The sequence below is a fragment of the Sus scrofa genome, chromosome 15 (genome assembly GCF_000003025.6).
Source record: "Sus scrofa isolate TJ Tabasco breed Duroc chromosome 15, Sscrofa11.1, whole genome shotgun sequence".
Lineage (NCBI taxonomy): Eukaryota > Metazoa > Chordata > Mammalia > Artiodactyla > Suidae > Sus > Sus scrofa.
The window spans coordinates 85513435-85531400 of NC_010457.5; positions in this window are offsets into that span (position 1 = coordinate 85513435).

Sequence of the window (17966 nt, forward strand, 5' to 3'; positions counted from 1 at the left end):
ATTGCTGTGGCTCTGGCATATGCCAGCAGCTACGACTCTGGTTAGACCCCTAGCCTGGGAACCTTCATGTGCCACAGGAGCTGCCCTAGAAAAGGCAAAAAGGCAAAAAAAAAAAAGATGTTAATTACATCTATTGCGGTACATCATTTCAAAATATATGCAACTCAAGTCATCATGCTTGAGTACATAACCTTATACAGTTATGTACATCAATTATTTCTCAGTAAAGTTGGGGAAAAAAAATACAAACAAAACAAAACAAAACCCCCTCCTTGGCAATGCTGATAAGCAACAGAGTTTAGAAACAGGGATAAGCAATGGCCAAGTCCAGAGCTAAGGCAGGTCAGGCAAGTCATGGAAGAGACCACCTTGTCAAAGGTCAGACAGGAAACTCCAGGAGACCCAGGGCAGGAACTCATGCTTAGAACTGAGATGCTGAGAGTCCCATAGCAGGAACTCAGTCACTGCAATGGTGGGTCACCGAAGTCAGAGAAGGACCAATAGCATCACTGATGTGGTGCTGAAACAGTGGTTATGTAAATGGGGTTCCTTCTCAAAACTATGGGATGAAAACGGTCCCACCTATTGGACAAAGCTGAAGGAGGAGGAGTAAGAAAGCATATCTGACAGGGGACTCAGGAAATGGAAACCTCAAAGACTTTAACAGTCCCAAATCCGCTTTGTCTCCTTAACATTGAAACTCCATAGATTTTCTTCATGTAGAGAGAAACCTTGTGAAGCCTCAACTCTTAACCCCTTGGGTAAACTCCCACTCCGCACATCAGTCTGAGAGGTTTGAGAGCCTGTGAGCCTTGCATAAGTCTGACAGAGCAGTCTATCGATCTATTTCCAGCGCAGAGTGGGCTGCAGGGAAGAGTTGAGCAAGGGTGCGTGGGTGCGGGGTGAGGGCGTGTATGAATAGGAACTGATTCTCTTCATCTCAGTCTCAGAGGCAGCTGTTTCTGACCTGGCACCCAGGTCTGGGCCTGTGTTCTCCTACTGCAGCGTTGGGACATCCTTCTTTCATAAAGTGGTAACGATACTGTCAAAACTAAATCTCAACCCTTCTCCTTGAAAAGTTGTCAGCACTCTTATTAGCCATGAAAGAAAACACAAAGCTTTGGTTCTAGCTATTGTACCTATTTACTCTAACCTGAGCTTGCTTGCGCCCAGCATAACAGCTGTGTTTGGGGTCTCTCTGCCTTGCCTCTGCTCCATCATGCTGCATCTGTGAGAGGACCTAGCTCCTTAGCAATCCTCCTGAAGGAAGCAGATGAGTGAGAAGTGGGGTTTCATCTGACAAATGTCATCTCTGCCAGCTCACCATTAGCAGCTCTTGTGTAGAAGGAAAGTATTTCATCTCTCCTATTTTAATGGAGTTATTAAGAACGGCTGTAAACACTTCCTTCAAATAAACTGAGAGAAAACAAAAGAATGATGTGTATCCTTTTGTGTTTCTGATACCATTCCAGTTCTTTTTGTACACAAATTGGTTTACTTTAGTTGGTCCTGTGCTCAGGGGTGGATGAGGGCAGACCACACAGGTTTGAGGGCTGGGCAAATGCCAACTCCTGTCCCATGAAGGCTGCCCTCCCATTGTTTTAGAAACAAGCCATCAGGCTGGGCAAGAGGAAGGACACATAATGGTGTTAGTAGATTTGGCTCCCAGGGCTCCTTTGTTCCAGGATGTGTTTCCAAAATCTGGAGTCCTGGGAGCCAAGCACAGTAAGGAATCTACACAGTCAGAAGATTCCATCCTTTTATATGTTGATAAAAGGGGATGGGGTGGTTGGAAGCTGCAGGGCCTAGCAGCCTCCATCACTCAAGCCTAATGCCCAGGTTCCAAGTTCAGAATTTCTTGGTGCATTGTAGCTACATTATTAATTATGTGCTCCTTTTCTTCTTGTAGTGCCATAGGGTTACTTGGGACTTTAGCACCACTGGCCTGGCCATGGCCTATTGTGATTGTGAAGAAGAAATAAATGGTAAGAAACTGACTCCAAATTTTTGGCCAGTTCCACCAAAGAAATTCCAGGACAAATATTCAGTGCTGAATGTTGACCCCTGTGACAACGTTTAGAGGTGAGGCTTGTTTCAGGTTTAATTCACAGATGGGATTTAGAGAAACGTCTGAATAATCTGCACTCTGTGGTTGTTCTGAGGAGTATTTCATCAGATAACTCCCTCATCTACACCACAAAGTGGAGTATGGCATTATCATGTCTGGCAGAGGAAGCCTTGGCTAGCACTGGATGACACCTTCAATTTGTATCATGTGCCTCACTTTCTTTTCTAGATTCCATGCAGACCCCGGCTCATTTGCATAGCTTCTCACATTCTCCTAAATCAAGACTTTGGTATTTTAAATTTATCCGTTGGATCATATTCATTCATAAGTTTATTAATTCACTTCTTTAAGAAGCATATATGAAGTGTCTGCTAGTCACGAAACAGTGTTCTAGCACTGAGGAGAACAACAGAGACAAAAACTGTTTTTTTACCTTAAAGGCCACATTCTAGTTGGGAAGATAGACAAAGAAACCCGATAGATGTCTGCAGGTGTGTCCAAAACCAACTATATTATATATTATTTTTATTATTTAATATTTTTTGATTCACATATCTGTGTATAACTTGATTTTTTCAAGTTATCATTATTATTTTAAAATCATCCTCATTTTGGATAATGTTATATCAGTCGCCAAGGTGACTTCCAATGTCCTCATTTCCTGATCTCTATCCTCTCCTAAGGCCCCTTCCTACATTAAATCAGTGCTAGTCTGTGTGACAAACAAAATATAGCAGAAATGACTTCTGAGGTTACATAAGGTATCATAGCTCCCACCTTGGTATATTGGATTGCTCACTAGACAGTGACATACTATGGGGTCACTAAAGTGGCCCAAGGAAAGACTATCTGAAATGGAATTAAGAGCCCTCACCACAACTAGGTTCAATTTATCAGTCACATGAGCTGCCCCATACTTCAACCCTAGTCACAACCCTGGCTAGGATGTGACTACAATTCCTGAGAGATCCCAAACCAGAGCCAGCTAACCAAGCCAATCCCAAATTCCTCACCCATAGACATCATGCATGCTAACAAATGATTACTGTAGTTTTAAGCAAGGAAGTTTGGGGAAAACTTGTTACACAACATTAGGTAACTCATTCAGATAGGCTATGCTTTTGTCTTCTGTTAGGAGCTTTTCTTCTGTATGGAATCCTTCTGTACATGTTCTCCCACTGCAGCTCCCTCACCTTTTAAGTCACGGCTCAGATGTCACCTCTTTTTAATGGTGCTTTTCTTAGTTATATCATTCTCAGATCTGTTTCAGTTACTTGGCACATTGCAAATATTATAATTGTCTATTTGTCACAACTATTTCTAGATTGTGAGCAATCTAAGGGTAGGCTGTGGATGTGCTATATTCAAAATTTATAACATCGTAGCAAAAGCCTAGGGTCTTATACAATATATATAACAATAAATATTTGTTAAATGAATGAGTAATCAGTGATAGAGGGTAGTACATATACAAAATGTGCTACATTACTTTTTACATTTTTGTTTCATTTCAAGAGCTCTCTTGTCTTTTACATTTATTTTTCCTATATTGAAATTAGGCCAGAGAATGAACCTTATTTATTATATCTTTTCTGCCTGCCTACAGCACCTAATATAATGCTGGATACTCAAATGTGTGCTTAATAAAGGTTGACTGACTAAGCAGTTAATACCTTAAAACAGAAATTCAATAAATGTAGCCCTAGTGACCTGAAATAGTAATGTTTCTCCTGTGTGTCTAATGGATTACCAAAGAGTATCTTTGAGCTAGGATTTTAGAAACAATCGTCAATGCCAAACTCAAGGACACAACTATCTCCAGAAAGGGTCTGCCTCAGACTAAATAATTCCCTGAAGAATAATAAAGAGCTCAAGAAATCAGCTTGTACTTAGTCCACAGAAACCTAGATTCCTCAGCTGTAAAACAAACAAACAAACAAGCCCAAAAAACAAACAAAAACCCTCCCTCTGACCTTTACATTCATGCAGATATCAAAGATTTCTTTTTAGGAGAGTGAATATCCCATCCCAGTTCAGCCTAATAGTCTGACATTAGTGATGAGGCTACCTGAGAACAATCTGGACTGCCACAGTGAAAGGGGAGATCTCTACTGTGAATTCCTGTTAAAGCAATACCTACAAGGTCCAGCTCCAGTCTGTATAGTGGCTAGGGCTGACTCTGCTCACAAGACGACCCCATGCATCTTGCTCATGATGCTTCCTGCACACTGTCCTGAAGAATCACTTTACCCTCTAGGATACAAAGCTCTTAGCTCCAGCTCTGCCCACGACTGACTTATTTCTCTTCATTTTCCTTTACTCATGCTGTGTCTTAACCTTGACTGATTGGTTTCTGTCTCCTGGATGAATTTCCTTTCATTCACTTAAGTACCACTAATGAACTTGTGATTAATTAATTCCTTCTCAGTTTCCAAAGCAGGAGTTTTATTAGTAGGAAAGTTAGTGCTGATATTACCCAAACTTTTAAAAGAGGAATTAACTGATTTTTTTTAAAAGAAAGGAGCCAAAGTTCTGATGATGAAATTATTCTTCAAAACTACTTATTTTATAATGTTTGGTACAGCCAGGGTTATGGAGATGATAATAACATTTTTGTCAAATGAGAGAAAAATACAAAAGTGTAAGGAATATAATGAATATTCAAGCCTTAAAATATACTAACATTTACCATTTGGATTTTCAGTAATTTAATGGAACACCAAAGCAGGTTTTTATTATTCAACATATTTGCCTCTGGATTATCCATCAGAGATATAAATACTTCAAATTCAATCATGTTTATCATGTAGGTACATTAATAATGGCACTGTTGATAGTTTTTGTGTTTTGTATTTAACTGTATGTTTGTTATTATGAGAACAATAAATATAATTTTAGAAGAGAAAGGCAAAATTATATAAAGTAGAATTATATCTACAGGGAATGGGATAAAATAAAAATTATTAATAGAAACAGAGCTTTAGGAAATAAATTGATTTTAAAATTAATATTATGGTACAGAAGGTTCTTAAAATTTTGTATATTCTACAAAGAATTAAAATGGTTCATGAATGTCTTTTGGCTCTGAAACTTACTTAGATTTAATAATTTAGCCTGAAGAACCCTTGGTATTTTATTAAAAAGTTCAATAAAGAATAGCAAATAAAGCATGATCATCACAGTCTTCAAGTGGTATTTATTAAGCTCCCATCTGCTTCCTTTAAAATCATATCAAGTACATAAATAACAAATTAGAAGCTCATTAAAAGTTGATCTTCATATAGCTTCTATGTTCATTTTCGTAACTGTTTTCATTGACAGCATTTTCTACACCATGACAACATTTATAAAACACCCACCATAGGTCAAGAACTGCACTAATCATTGTAATGCATAATTCCAGAGAACCCTATGGCTAATTACTCAACATGCCACAGATGCGGAAACTGAGGCATAAAGAAGTTAATTTGTGTTAGTTCACACTGTTAGAGATGGCAGAGCCAGAATTCCAATCATATCTATTTGACTCCAAAGCCTGAGCCCTTATCATTCTCCTATGAGAGGGGTTAAGAGTGTTAATTAATCACTCTTAAGACTTGCCTACAACTCCAGCCCACACAAATTTCACCGCCTTTTTGAAATCAAACTTTTTCCATGTATATCATGTTGTGATTCTATACCACTTAATACTGTTATGTACATGTTTAAAGTGTGTAAAATTTGTTCTTCAACTAGACTGTAAACGCCATGAAGGCAGGCTTATGTCTAATATGTGCCACATTACTATCAAAAAACAAAACATAACAAGTGTTGGTGAGGATGTGAAGAGAACACTTGCACCCTGTTGGTGGAAATGTAAATGGGTAAAGCTATTAAAGAAAACAGTGTGGTTGCTACTTAAGAAACTAAAATAGAACTGCCACATGATCCTGCAATCCCTCCTCTGGATATATACCCAAAGGAAATAAAATCGACACCTCAAAGACATATCTGCACACCCACTGTCTCTGCAGCATTAGTCACAATAGGCAAGACTGCAAACGACCTAAGTGCTTGTCAGTGGATGCATGAATAAAGAAATTGAGACTATCTGTCTGTCTGTCTATCTATCTATCTATCTATCTATCTATCTATCTATCTATCTATCTATCTATCTATATCAAGGTACCTATTTACCTATCTGATAAATATTATTCAGTTTTAAAACAAAAAGAGAGAGTCTGCTATTTGCAATGAACCTGGAAAATGCTATACTAATTGAAATAAGCCAGACACTTACTAATATGTAATCTTAAAAAGCCAAATATATAGAAGTAGAGAATAGGATGGTAATTACCAAGGACTAGGGTATGGGGAAAGTAGAGGGATTCTAGTCAGCAAATACAAAGTTGCAGTTATTCAGGATGGATATGTTTCGAGACCTAATGTACAGCATGGCAAGTATAGTTAAGAACACTGTATTAAACAATGGAAATTTCTAAGACAGTAGATTTTAGGTGCTTTTATCACACACGCACACCAGTAACCATGTGAAGCAATGATGTTATTTGGCTTAACTATAGTAATCATTTCACTACACATATGAATATCAAATCATCATGTTGTATACCTTACATGTATATAACTTTTATTAAAAAGAAATAAATATATTAAAAACATACCCTATACTCTTCCAATATACCACACCACTCTCTCATGCATAAGTACACAATAAATACTAGAAGAATTTGAGTATGACCACTTAAAATAGGCATTCATGGTAAATCAGGTATTTAGCACACTTAGCTTAATATTGTACTAAGTACCTAAATATATTATCTCGTTTAATCCTGGAAGTAACCTATGAAGTAGGCATTACTGTGCCCATTTCACAAATTAATAAAGGGAAGAAATATTAAATAATTTGGCCATGGTCACAAAGATTACTAGTAGCAGTGTGGGATGCAAATCCAAACTGTCTAAAAAAAGACCTATGTTCTTAAATCTACTATATTGCTACATCAGGACTTAGCTTCTGGGTAAAGGGTGAACAATAATTGATAAAAGAGACAATATAATCATTTTTACATATTACGTGTTTGAGTACATGGGACTGAGTATCAGCCGTATGACTGACTGATAATTTAATACTTACTATGGAACAGGGGAGAAGGAGGTAGGTAGAGGAGAGCCCTTCTAGATGGATCACTCGCTTGAGGGACAGAAAATTGAGTTTAGCCAAAAATATTGTCTGTAATCCTTCTAGAACTAAAACCTGACATTTAAATAGCTTCTGGTCCCATGAGATTGCCAACTATTCCCATTAGAGAAGTGAAGCTACTTTTATTTCCACAGCTCGACTTTTTGAGGTGAATTAGCTTTAATATAAGAGATATTCTATAATCCATTATTATTGCATTATTAAAGATAACAACCTCCAATGTTCTCCTTTTGACCATAAATCTCTGGGAAACATCACCTCCTCTTCCTACTTCAAGTTTGTGTTCTATTAACTATTTTATGTTCTTCTTAGGGGTCAACTTGGAGTCATTCTTTCACTTCCTCTTGCTTTGTCCTTTCCTGATAGATGATTCACCCCAAAAGAGAGTCAATTAAAACAAGTGTCAGGACAGCAGGAGAGATGAAGTGTTCAGCAAGTAGGACTGACCTCCACTGTAATTTCTCATAAAGTGATGACACAATTCTTTTGTGAACATTGGCTTCACTGAGCGCTTCTGCTCTGCTGTCTCTATACCTTTGCCAAAGATGGCCACAATGGACTGGCAATATCTTTATTTGCTGGGAAGCAATATTTGTGATAGTTTACAAGGGGGCCATATCAATAGTTAATAGCATCGTCAATATCCAGGAGCAAAATTGATCTTAGTGAATACAGAAATGAAAGAAAAGACTTCGATTTTTCCTTCAGTTTTCGTAAAAACTGCATTTAACTATATATCCCTTCATGGTACAATTTTTTAAAATGGTTAATATGTTTGGCTGACAAAACAAAAGTGTAGCTCTACATGTAATTATTAATGATGAAGAATTAGGAATCCAGTAGGAAAAAGTGAGTTACTACAGAATGACGTAGAGTTGAGCAAGACAGAAATAAGAAAAGAGAAAAATGCTCTAATACCACAGAGGAAGACTTCTCAATTCCAAGATGGCAAAAAAAAAAAAAAAAAAAAAAAAATCATAACCCAGAGGAACTGACCAGAAGGACACATTTTACATTCGCTTTAGCATAATTTATAATGAAGAAGATTAAGAAAAAATATAAATGATTCACCACTAAAGTTCACAACTCATGTGAGAGAACACTAAGCAGCCATAATAGGGTTGCAGGGGTATTTTTTTTTTTTCTTTTTGTCTTTTTCCCTTTTCTAGGGCTGCACCCGTGACGTATGGAGGTTCCCAGGCCAGGGGTTTAATTGGAGCTCTAGCCACCAGCCTATGCCAGAGCCACAGCAACATGGGGTCCAAACGACCTACACCACAGCTCACGGCAACGCCAGATCATTAACCCACTGGGAAAGGCCAGGGATCAAATCCGCAACCTCATGGTTCCTAGTCGGATTTGTTAACCACTGAGCTACGGCGGGAACTCATGCAGGGGTATTTTTAATGAAATGAGAAAAATTCATTAAATATTATAAAGAAATAAAAACCAGATTACAAAGTGGTAGAGATAGCAGGATGGAAATTAGATAGAAACACACAGAGACACTCATATGCACACACATACAGATGGGAAAGATAAGTACCAAAATGTTGTCAGTACTTAGCTCTGGGTTATCAATTTGTGGATGGTTACAACATTTTTCTCTGTATGTTTGTATATTTTTCAAAAATATTTTCTCTGTAATTAACAACTATTATCTTTACAATTCCAGCATAAAAACAATACATTGTATTTTTCAAAGGGAAGAAAACAACAAGAAAGAATTCTATTTTGGGCAATAAAGCAGATTAGGTGCTCTAAATACCTTTTAGTGAAAACAAGAAATTCTGGGGTAAAATAAAAATAAACAAATAAAACCCCTCCTTTTTTGCCAAGCTGGTAGAAATACACAGAAGTCTAAAACAAGGTCAAAGAGGAACTCCAACAAGGTTAGCAAATTACTCAACTGTCTTTCACTCTGCTCTGAAGGATATGCCTGACTCTAGTGAACTGAGCTTATTTTCAGAGCCTTGTAGAGTGAAGCATCGATGTGATGGACCTGCCTACTACCAGCCCAGAAAGCTGACTGTATGTACCTCTTCCCAAATTCACATTCAATGATATCACCTTGGTAGTTTGAAATCAGCCATATGAGTAGTTATAATACAGAAACTGGCAAATGCTACAAATCAATGAGCCTTTTCCCAGAGAGCCAGTCCTTAAGCATTTACCAAAACATTTCTGAGCATAAATTTCAGGAGACACACCCTGGGTTCTATAAAACATAGGGAGTCTTTATGCAGACCCCACATAAAGCTGGAATCCCAAAGAACTATGTATTTAGTATAAAAGAGGAATAGAAATAAGCCTATTCCACAGAAGAGATCATCAAGAAAACAAATTTGATGCCAGGACGGGACAAAATATCTTCCCCGAAAAATTTAACACCACAAGATTACCCTCATGAAACTCATAACACATTTTGAACCAAAGACGTGGCAAACATGTAAGAGAAATTAAGCAATGTGGTAGAATGATGGAATGGGGGAGACACATATGTGGTAAATCCATAAAGGCATGGGGATAATAAATATTAAATTCAGAATAATAGTTGCCTGTGGGATGGAGTGAAGCACTGGCCCATTGGGGTACATAGAGCTTTAAAAATACAGCTGACCCCTGAACAACAGGGTTAAATTATAATAAATTATAGTCTGCCCTCCACATCCAGGAATTTAACCAACCATTGACTGTGTAGTACTGCAGTATTTACTGTTGAAAATATTCATGTACATTGGACCCCACACAGTTCAAACCCAAATTGTTCAAGGGTTAACTGGACTGGTAACATTCTATTTCTTAAGATTGGCAGTGGGTACACAGGCATTTCTTTTTATTGTTATTCTTTATGCCTAAACATACATTATAAATGTTCTTTTATGTTTTCAATATTTAATAAAAATATTTTATTAATTTATTGCTAAAGTAGCCTAAAAAGAAATACTCCATAGTGTTAACTATAGTTGAATTTGAATCATGCGACCATGGGTATTTTTATATTTCCATTTTTTATGATACTTTCAAACATTTTTCTTGGGACTATACTAAATATACAATAAAGTTTAATGATGAACACTATTTTAAAGAGAAGCATATGGTTTCACAACATGATAAATGTCTTTACATACAAGAGCAAACTCAGATGATCCTATTATCTAGGATCTTTTATTTATAGAAAAACAAATTTCTAAAATACTAAAGAGAAGGAAACCTCCCTTGGGTTCTGTTTTTCCTCTGGTGAATGAAAACATAATATCAAGTTTCCAATGAATTAAGGAAGCTTTCTAATTACTCTTTAGAACTCATAAAGATTCTTAAACTAAATTACTTCAGTTTCTTAATTATATTTAATGACAAATTAATTAGAGATCTGGGACTGGTAAAATTATAACAAGACTGCTGAGAATTAAACTTGTTTCAAACAGAGTCTATGGCAAAGATAAGATTGATTTAATTTTGACTTAATGTGTTTACAGAAAGAAAGGTTAGAATAAGACCAATTGGTTAAGATAAGCACTGACATTGGGAGGTTTTTAGCAGAGAATTTGCTTAGGCTTCAAAGCATTTTTAATAACTAATTGAATAATCAAACTCTGAAGAGAAAAGAAAAAGACGTTTTTAAATGTGAATTCAACTTCCAATGAAAATTATAGTTTGGGAGTTCCCGTCGTGGCGCAGTGGTTAACGAATCCGACTAGGAACCATGAGGTTGCGGGTTCGGTCCCTGCCCTTGCTCAGTGGGTTAACGATCCGGTGTTGCCGTGAGCTGTGGTGTAGGTTGCAGACGCGGCTCGGATCCCGCGTTGCTGTGGCTCTGGCGTAGGCCGGTGGCTACAGCTCCGATTGGACCCCTAGCCTGGGAACCTCCATATGCCTCGGGAGCGGCCCAAGAAATAGCAACAACAACAAAAAGACAAAAAAAAAAAAAAAAAAAAGAAAGAAAATTATAGTTTGCAAAATCATGTAAGGGAAACAATGAAATAAAAAAAAATATCATTGGGAGCTGCTTCAGTTTTTCTAACACACACAAAAATAAGCTAACTTATAATATTCTTAAGGATGAATACAATTTCTTGTTTGAAAAGTATAGCTTAGCCAGAAATTACTATTGTAAGTGGCCTAAGTTCTTTTAATTTCCAGCCGTATTATTGAGGAATAACCATATACAGTGAGATGTACAGTATTAAATGTCCAGTTCTACCCAATTTAATGAATGGATACACATGAGTAAACCAAACATCTATAAAAATATAGATCACTACCATCTCCCCAGAACTGTCCCCGGTGCCCATACCTTATCCACTTATAACCCCATGCAACCACCGACCTGATTTCCATTATCATTGATCAGATTTGATATTTCAAGCATCATGTAGTATTTACTCTTTTGCATCTGGCTTCTTTCGTTCAGCATAATATTGTCTCATGTGTTTGTTCTATGTATACCATGGTTTGTTTATTTGTGGCCACCTGGACTGTTTCCAGTTTTTAATAAATACAAAGCTGTTATGAATACTTCTATATAAGGCAACGGTGAACAATGTTTTAATTTCTGTTGGATTAAATACTTAGGTATGGTATTCCTGGATTTTTTTTTAATTACTAAAGAGTTCTCCAAAGTGAATATACCATTTTATACTCCCACCATGAATGTATGAGAGCTTTGGTTGATTCACTCCTTGCCAACATTGGCATTGTCAGTCAACTTTCACTTGAGCCATTCTAGTGGGTGTGTAGTGGGCTATAATATTCTCTTCTTGAATATTCTTGTCTGGTCTTGATATCAGGGAAATCTGGCCTCATAAAATAAGTTAGGAAGCGTTTCCTCTTTCTGTATTTTCTGAAACTTCGATAAATTTTATATTCATGTTTTATAAGAAGGCTTTAAGTTCTTTAACAGATACATGTCTATCAAGGTTTTCTACAAACTGTCATGTTTTTGTAATTTGTATGTACTTTGAAATTGCCCATTTCATCTAGGTTGTCTCTCATTGGCACAAAATTGTTTATAATACCCCTTTTCTTCCTTTAATATATGCAGAATATCTGAGAACAAACTAGTGATTACCAGTGGGGAGAGAGGAGGGGGAGTAGCAAGATAGGGTAGGAGATTAAGAGATACAGACTACTATGCACAAAATAATAAGCAAAAAGCACAGATAAATATAACCATTATTTTGTAATAAGTTTGAATGATATGTAATCTACAAAGGTATTGAATCACTATATTGTACAAGTGAAACTAATACAATGTTGTAAATTAATTATACTTTAATTAAAAAAGTGCTATTGTGGTTGGCAAACATACTCTAAATAATTTAACCTTTGAGATTGATTAAGACTTGTTTTATGGCTCAATATACAGTCTATCTTGACAAATTGATAAGAATTTGTATTCTCTTGTTTTCAGCTGTACTGTTTTGTGAGGGATAATTAGATAAAGTTAGGTGATACAGTCTTTCCAATCTTCCATATATTTACTGATTTTTTTGGTCTACTTTATCATTTACTGAGGTACTAAAATCTCTCACTAGATTTTTCTATTTCATACTAATAACTTCAAGCATTTAAGAGCTTTATTAGGTGCATGTATATTTTTTCTATTCCATTACTATGAAATGTCCCTCTTCCTTCTATGAATACTCTTAGTCTTGAAGAGTCTGCTATTTTAAAGAGTCTCACTTTGATGGGTGAGAGCAAACTGTCATTGTGTATGGGGGTCTTAGGGTTTCTGGATCACCACACTAGCTTTTATTCAAACTTCAAAAAATGTGTTAAAAAGCTCAGCTATTTTCTTCTTACCTACTTTTGTGGCAGTGTCTTCCTCCTCCAGCTGCTCCACCAAGAAAATGGGGCATTGGTAGATCTCTTCTTTCACTTCTGAATTGTAGTTTTTTGCATCTTCAGTTCTTTTCTGTGCCCTCCACAAAAACAAACAAAGACATGAATTTGTACATTTTCCAGATTGTTCTTATTGTTAGGGTAGGACAATGCTTTCTTGTGACGTTCTGCAGCCTACAGCATAACTGGATGCAAAAGTGCAAGCAAAAGTACTTAAATAATATGACTCTCTCTTTTATCATATACAATATTAAAGTTCTTCAGGTAAGTATGCTACTTCTCCTTTCTCCAGGCAGAACCAAGACATGTTTTATGGCTCAATATATAGTCTATCTTGACAAATTTTCCATGTGCATTTGAGAAGAATTTGTACTCTCTTGTTTTCAGCTATATTGTCTTGTGAGGGATAATTAGATAAAGTTAAGCGATAACAGTTTTTCCAATCTTCTATATATTTACTGATTTTTTGGTCTACTTTATCATTTACTGAGGCGCTAGACTTGGCCCAAGAAAATGGTCCTCAATCTTTTCTTGATGATGTCACTTTCATTACAATAGAAGTTTTATATGCTATCATAGAGATTATATCTAATATAAATGAAACTTACCCTAAGCAAGTCTCTCAACTATGGAGCCTCCTCTTCTTCTTGGTGCCTCTTCACCATCCTATTTTGTCACCAAGTTTCCCTCTCTAATCTTTTAAAAAAATTTTTTATTTTATACTGGAGTGTAGTTGATTTACAATGTTGGGTTATTTTCAGGTGTACAGCAAAGTGAATTGGTTACACATATGCATATGTCTATTCTTTTTCAGAGTCTTTTCCCATATAGGTTATTACAGAATACTGAGTATAGTTCCCTGTGCTATATAGTAGGTCCTTGTTGATTACTTATTTTATATAATAGTAGTAAGTATATGTTAATCCCAAACTACTAATTTATACTTCCCTCACCCTCACCTTTCCCCTTTGGTAACCATAAGTTTGTTTTCTAAGTCTGTGAGTCTCCTGTTTTGTAAATGACTTCATTTGTATCATTTCTTTAGATTCCACATGTAAATGATATCTTATGATATTTGTCTTTCTCTGTCTGACTTGTTTTGCAGAACTGGAAGAATCAGGCTCCCTGACTTCAGACTATACTACAAAGCTAAAATAATTGAAAGATCATGTTACTGGCACAAAATCAGAAATGCAGATCAATGAAACAAGATATAAAGCCCAGAAATAAACCTATACACCTATGGTCAATTAATCTTCTACAAAGGAAGCTAGAATATACAATAGAGAAAGGACAAGCTCTTCCATAAGTGGTGCTAGGAAAACTGGACAGCTACATTTAAAAGAATGAAATTAGAACATTCTCTAACACCAAATACAAAGATAAACTCAAAATAGGATAAAGACTTAAATATAAGACCAGACACTATAAAACTTTTAGAGGAAAACATAGGTAGAATACTCTTTGTCATAAATCCCTCCTCTAATCTTGCTTGTTCTCCAATATACTCTGTGCACTGCTGAGAAATAACTCTTAAAAAGAGAGCTGATCTATGGCTAGCTTTGAAGTTAGCTCAATCACTCCCTACAGCGCAGATTACAATGCTTTTTATGATCTGGCCTTGCATTATATCTACAGCCTCTTCAACTGTACAAGACATACAGTTTTATTTTCATCTAACAACTCTCTGTTTTGAACTCTATTCTATTTAGTGACAAAAAAAATAATCTAGCCAATTTGGGATAAGTTCAATGAAGCCACGGCTTGCTTTTTTTTTTTTAGGTTTTTATTTTTTCTATTGCAGTTGATTTATATTGTTCTGTCCATTTCTGCTGTACAGCAAAGTGACTCAGTCATATATATATGAATATATGAATACATACACATTCTTTTTCTCACATTATCCTTTATCATGTTCCATCACAAGTGACTAGATATAGTTACCAATGCTATACAGCAAGATCTCATTGCTTATCTTCTCCAAAGGTAATAGTTTACATCTACTAACCCCAAACTCCTGGTCCTTCCCACTCCCTCCCCCTCCCCTTTGACAACCACAAGTCTGTTCTCCAAGTCTATAGTTTGTTTCTTTTCTGTATAAAGGTTCATTTGTGCCACATATTAGATTCCAGATATAAATGATATCACATGGTATTTGTCTTTCTCTTTCTGACTTACTTCACTTAGTGAGAGTCTCTAGTTCCATCCATGTTACTGCAAATGGCATTATTTCGTTCTTTTTCATGGCTGAGCAGTATTCCATTATGCATATATACCACGTCTTCTTAATCCATTCTTCTGTCGATGGACATTTAGGTTGTTTCCATGTCTTGGCTATTGTGAATAGTGCTGCAATGAACATAAGGGTGCATGTGTCTTTTTCAAGGAAATTTTGTGTGGATATATGCCCAGGAGTGGGATTGCTGGGTCATATGGTAGTTCCACATTTAATTTTATGAGGTACCTCCATACTGTTTTCCATAGTATTTAGACCGATTCTTTTCTTTTCTTTTCCCCAGGGCCACACCCATGGCATGTGAAGGTTTCCAGGCTAGGGGTCTAATTGGAGTTGCAGTTGCCAGCCTACACCACAGCCACAACAACATTGGATCCAAGCCACATCTGTAACCTACTCTACAGCTCACAGCAATGCTGAATTATTAACCCACTGAGAAAGGCAAGGGATCAAACCCGCATCCTCATGGATACTAGTTCGGTTCGTTACCTCTGAGCTACAATGGGAACTCCTAAGCCATGACTTTCTTACTCTCTCGTTTTTGCTGCTAGCTCAAGCCTCTCATTATTTAGTATTATGGGTCCATCTTGGAATATTTTAGTTATCACTATATTTCTATGCTGGCAAATCCTGTGATGTCAGGGCTGGCTCATCTACTGTCAAGTTGTGAGTTTAATGCTGTATCTGCTGCTGTGCCTTCTCCCACTTATGAGGCCCCAAACCACAAATCCACAGGTCCTCAGTGTCATGTTCACAGAAAAAAATGTTTTGTCTACTTCCCTCTCCTAGTTGAGTTTCACAAGGACTCTCTAAGGCTTCCTAAGATTCTTTTGTCTTTTCATTGTATTTAGACATTTCTAAGATTCTCTCCAGTGGTATGATGATATAAGGATTCTTCAGGGCTTGTCACCTTCCCAAGAAATCCAAAAGGGCATAAGGTTATAGGACTCTTTAACTCTGAGAATTTTAAATTTATACAGGGTTGTCTGTCCTCCCTTCAAGTTCAGAGAACCTTTATCTTAGATGGGAGTAATAAAAAAACTAAGTCCCCTCATCACATATTCTTCCAAATATCTCTGCCTTACTCTTTTGAAACTCGAAAGCCAAGACTTGACCTCTTTCTCTTCAGGTTCTACTGGGACAACTCCCACTGACAATAGACCACCTCCCTAACGATTTAAATGCTGAAAAGGGTGAAGTGGGTAATACAAAGTGATGGGAGGGAGAGGAAAGTAAATAACATATCAGTTAATATTTCAAAACATCTACCACATAAACTTGTTTTTATCCTTGTCAAATTCAAAGTACTTAGGACCAGTAGAAACAGCAAGAATAGAGGGAGCATTCTCAGTGATACTCCTAACAGCTGTTGAAAGATAGAGTTATTGAGCCTCTTCCAGTAGAGCGTATACTTGTAGATTTTCCTATTGTGACCACACAGTTATGTTAATTACTCACCAGAGTCTCCCTCATCCTGCACCCCTGATTAGTAATACGCATGAGAAAGAGTGGCTAGGAGATAGAGGCTGCTGTGCTCAGCTAATAGAACTAATTTATTACACGGAAGTCCCCTAACAGAACTAATTTATTACACGGAAGTCCCCTAAAAACGCAGATTATAACCCACAAGTCTCTTAGAGTTAGGAACATTATAAAACATTATAAAATTGTTGGCAGTTCTACTAAATTGCAAAAGATGCATGCCAACTTTTCCTGGGCTTGCTTCTTTATGTTGTATTTGTGGAATAACCTAAAATCATGGGGTTGGTAGGACCAAAAGATTACCTTTAGATACATCCAAAAAGAAGAGAAGTGTTCTTTTGAAAACTTAAAGGAAAGTAGATTTCACAACCCTCCATAGTAAATTTGTTCAGTATTTCTCTGACAGAAAATACATTCCTTAAAAAAATTCATGCAGTTGCTAAAGAACAGTTTTGACTGTATCTTCTAAACAGACAGTGATCACCATGGTTTGTGGGGAAAACCTTGTCATCTGAAGGTCATTCCTGGAGCTTTCAAAGAGGCTGATATAGTAAAACAAAATGAAACAAAACGAAACCCAACAATGATTTTTTTAAAAAAACCCATGCAACAGACGTTTAAAATATTTTAACATTTGTGAAGCTAAAATTGGGGGTAGATGTTGTAAAACCTACCATTTAGGAGAGAAGACTAGAGCAAGAAGAAATCCCATCATTAGTAGAGTATTTGCGAAATGTGTTAACAGTATGTGAAAGGTATTAAACTAGCTGCTGTGCAAAAAGTTCAGAGACCATCGTTGTATGTATCTGTTAGCTTTTGTTGTGTAGCAAAATACTCTAAAAGCCAGCAGCTTATAAGAGCAAACATATATTAGTTCTGAAAGTTCTGAGGCTTGGCTGGGTGGTTCTTCCAGTCTGCCAGGTCAGGGCTCACTCATGTTTGGTGCTTGGCAGACTGGTTGGTCTGGAGGCCTCGTTTACATACAGAGCAGTCAGCTCAGTGGAGACTAGAGGAGTGGTCACGGCCTCTCATCACCCAGCAAGCTAGCCTGAGTTCATGTACTTGGTGGAAAAAGGATTTCTAGCATCATGAAAGGCCAAGCCCCAGTGACAAGCCTCCCTCTGCATGTTTGCTAA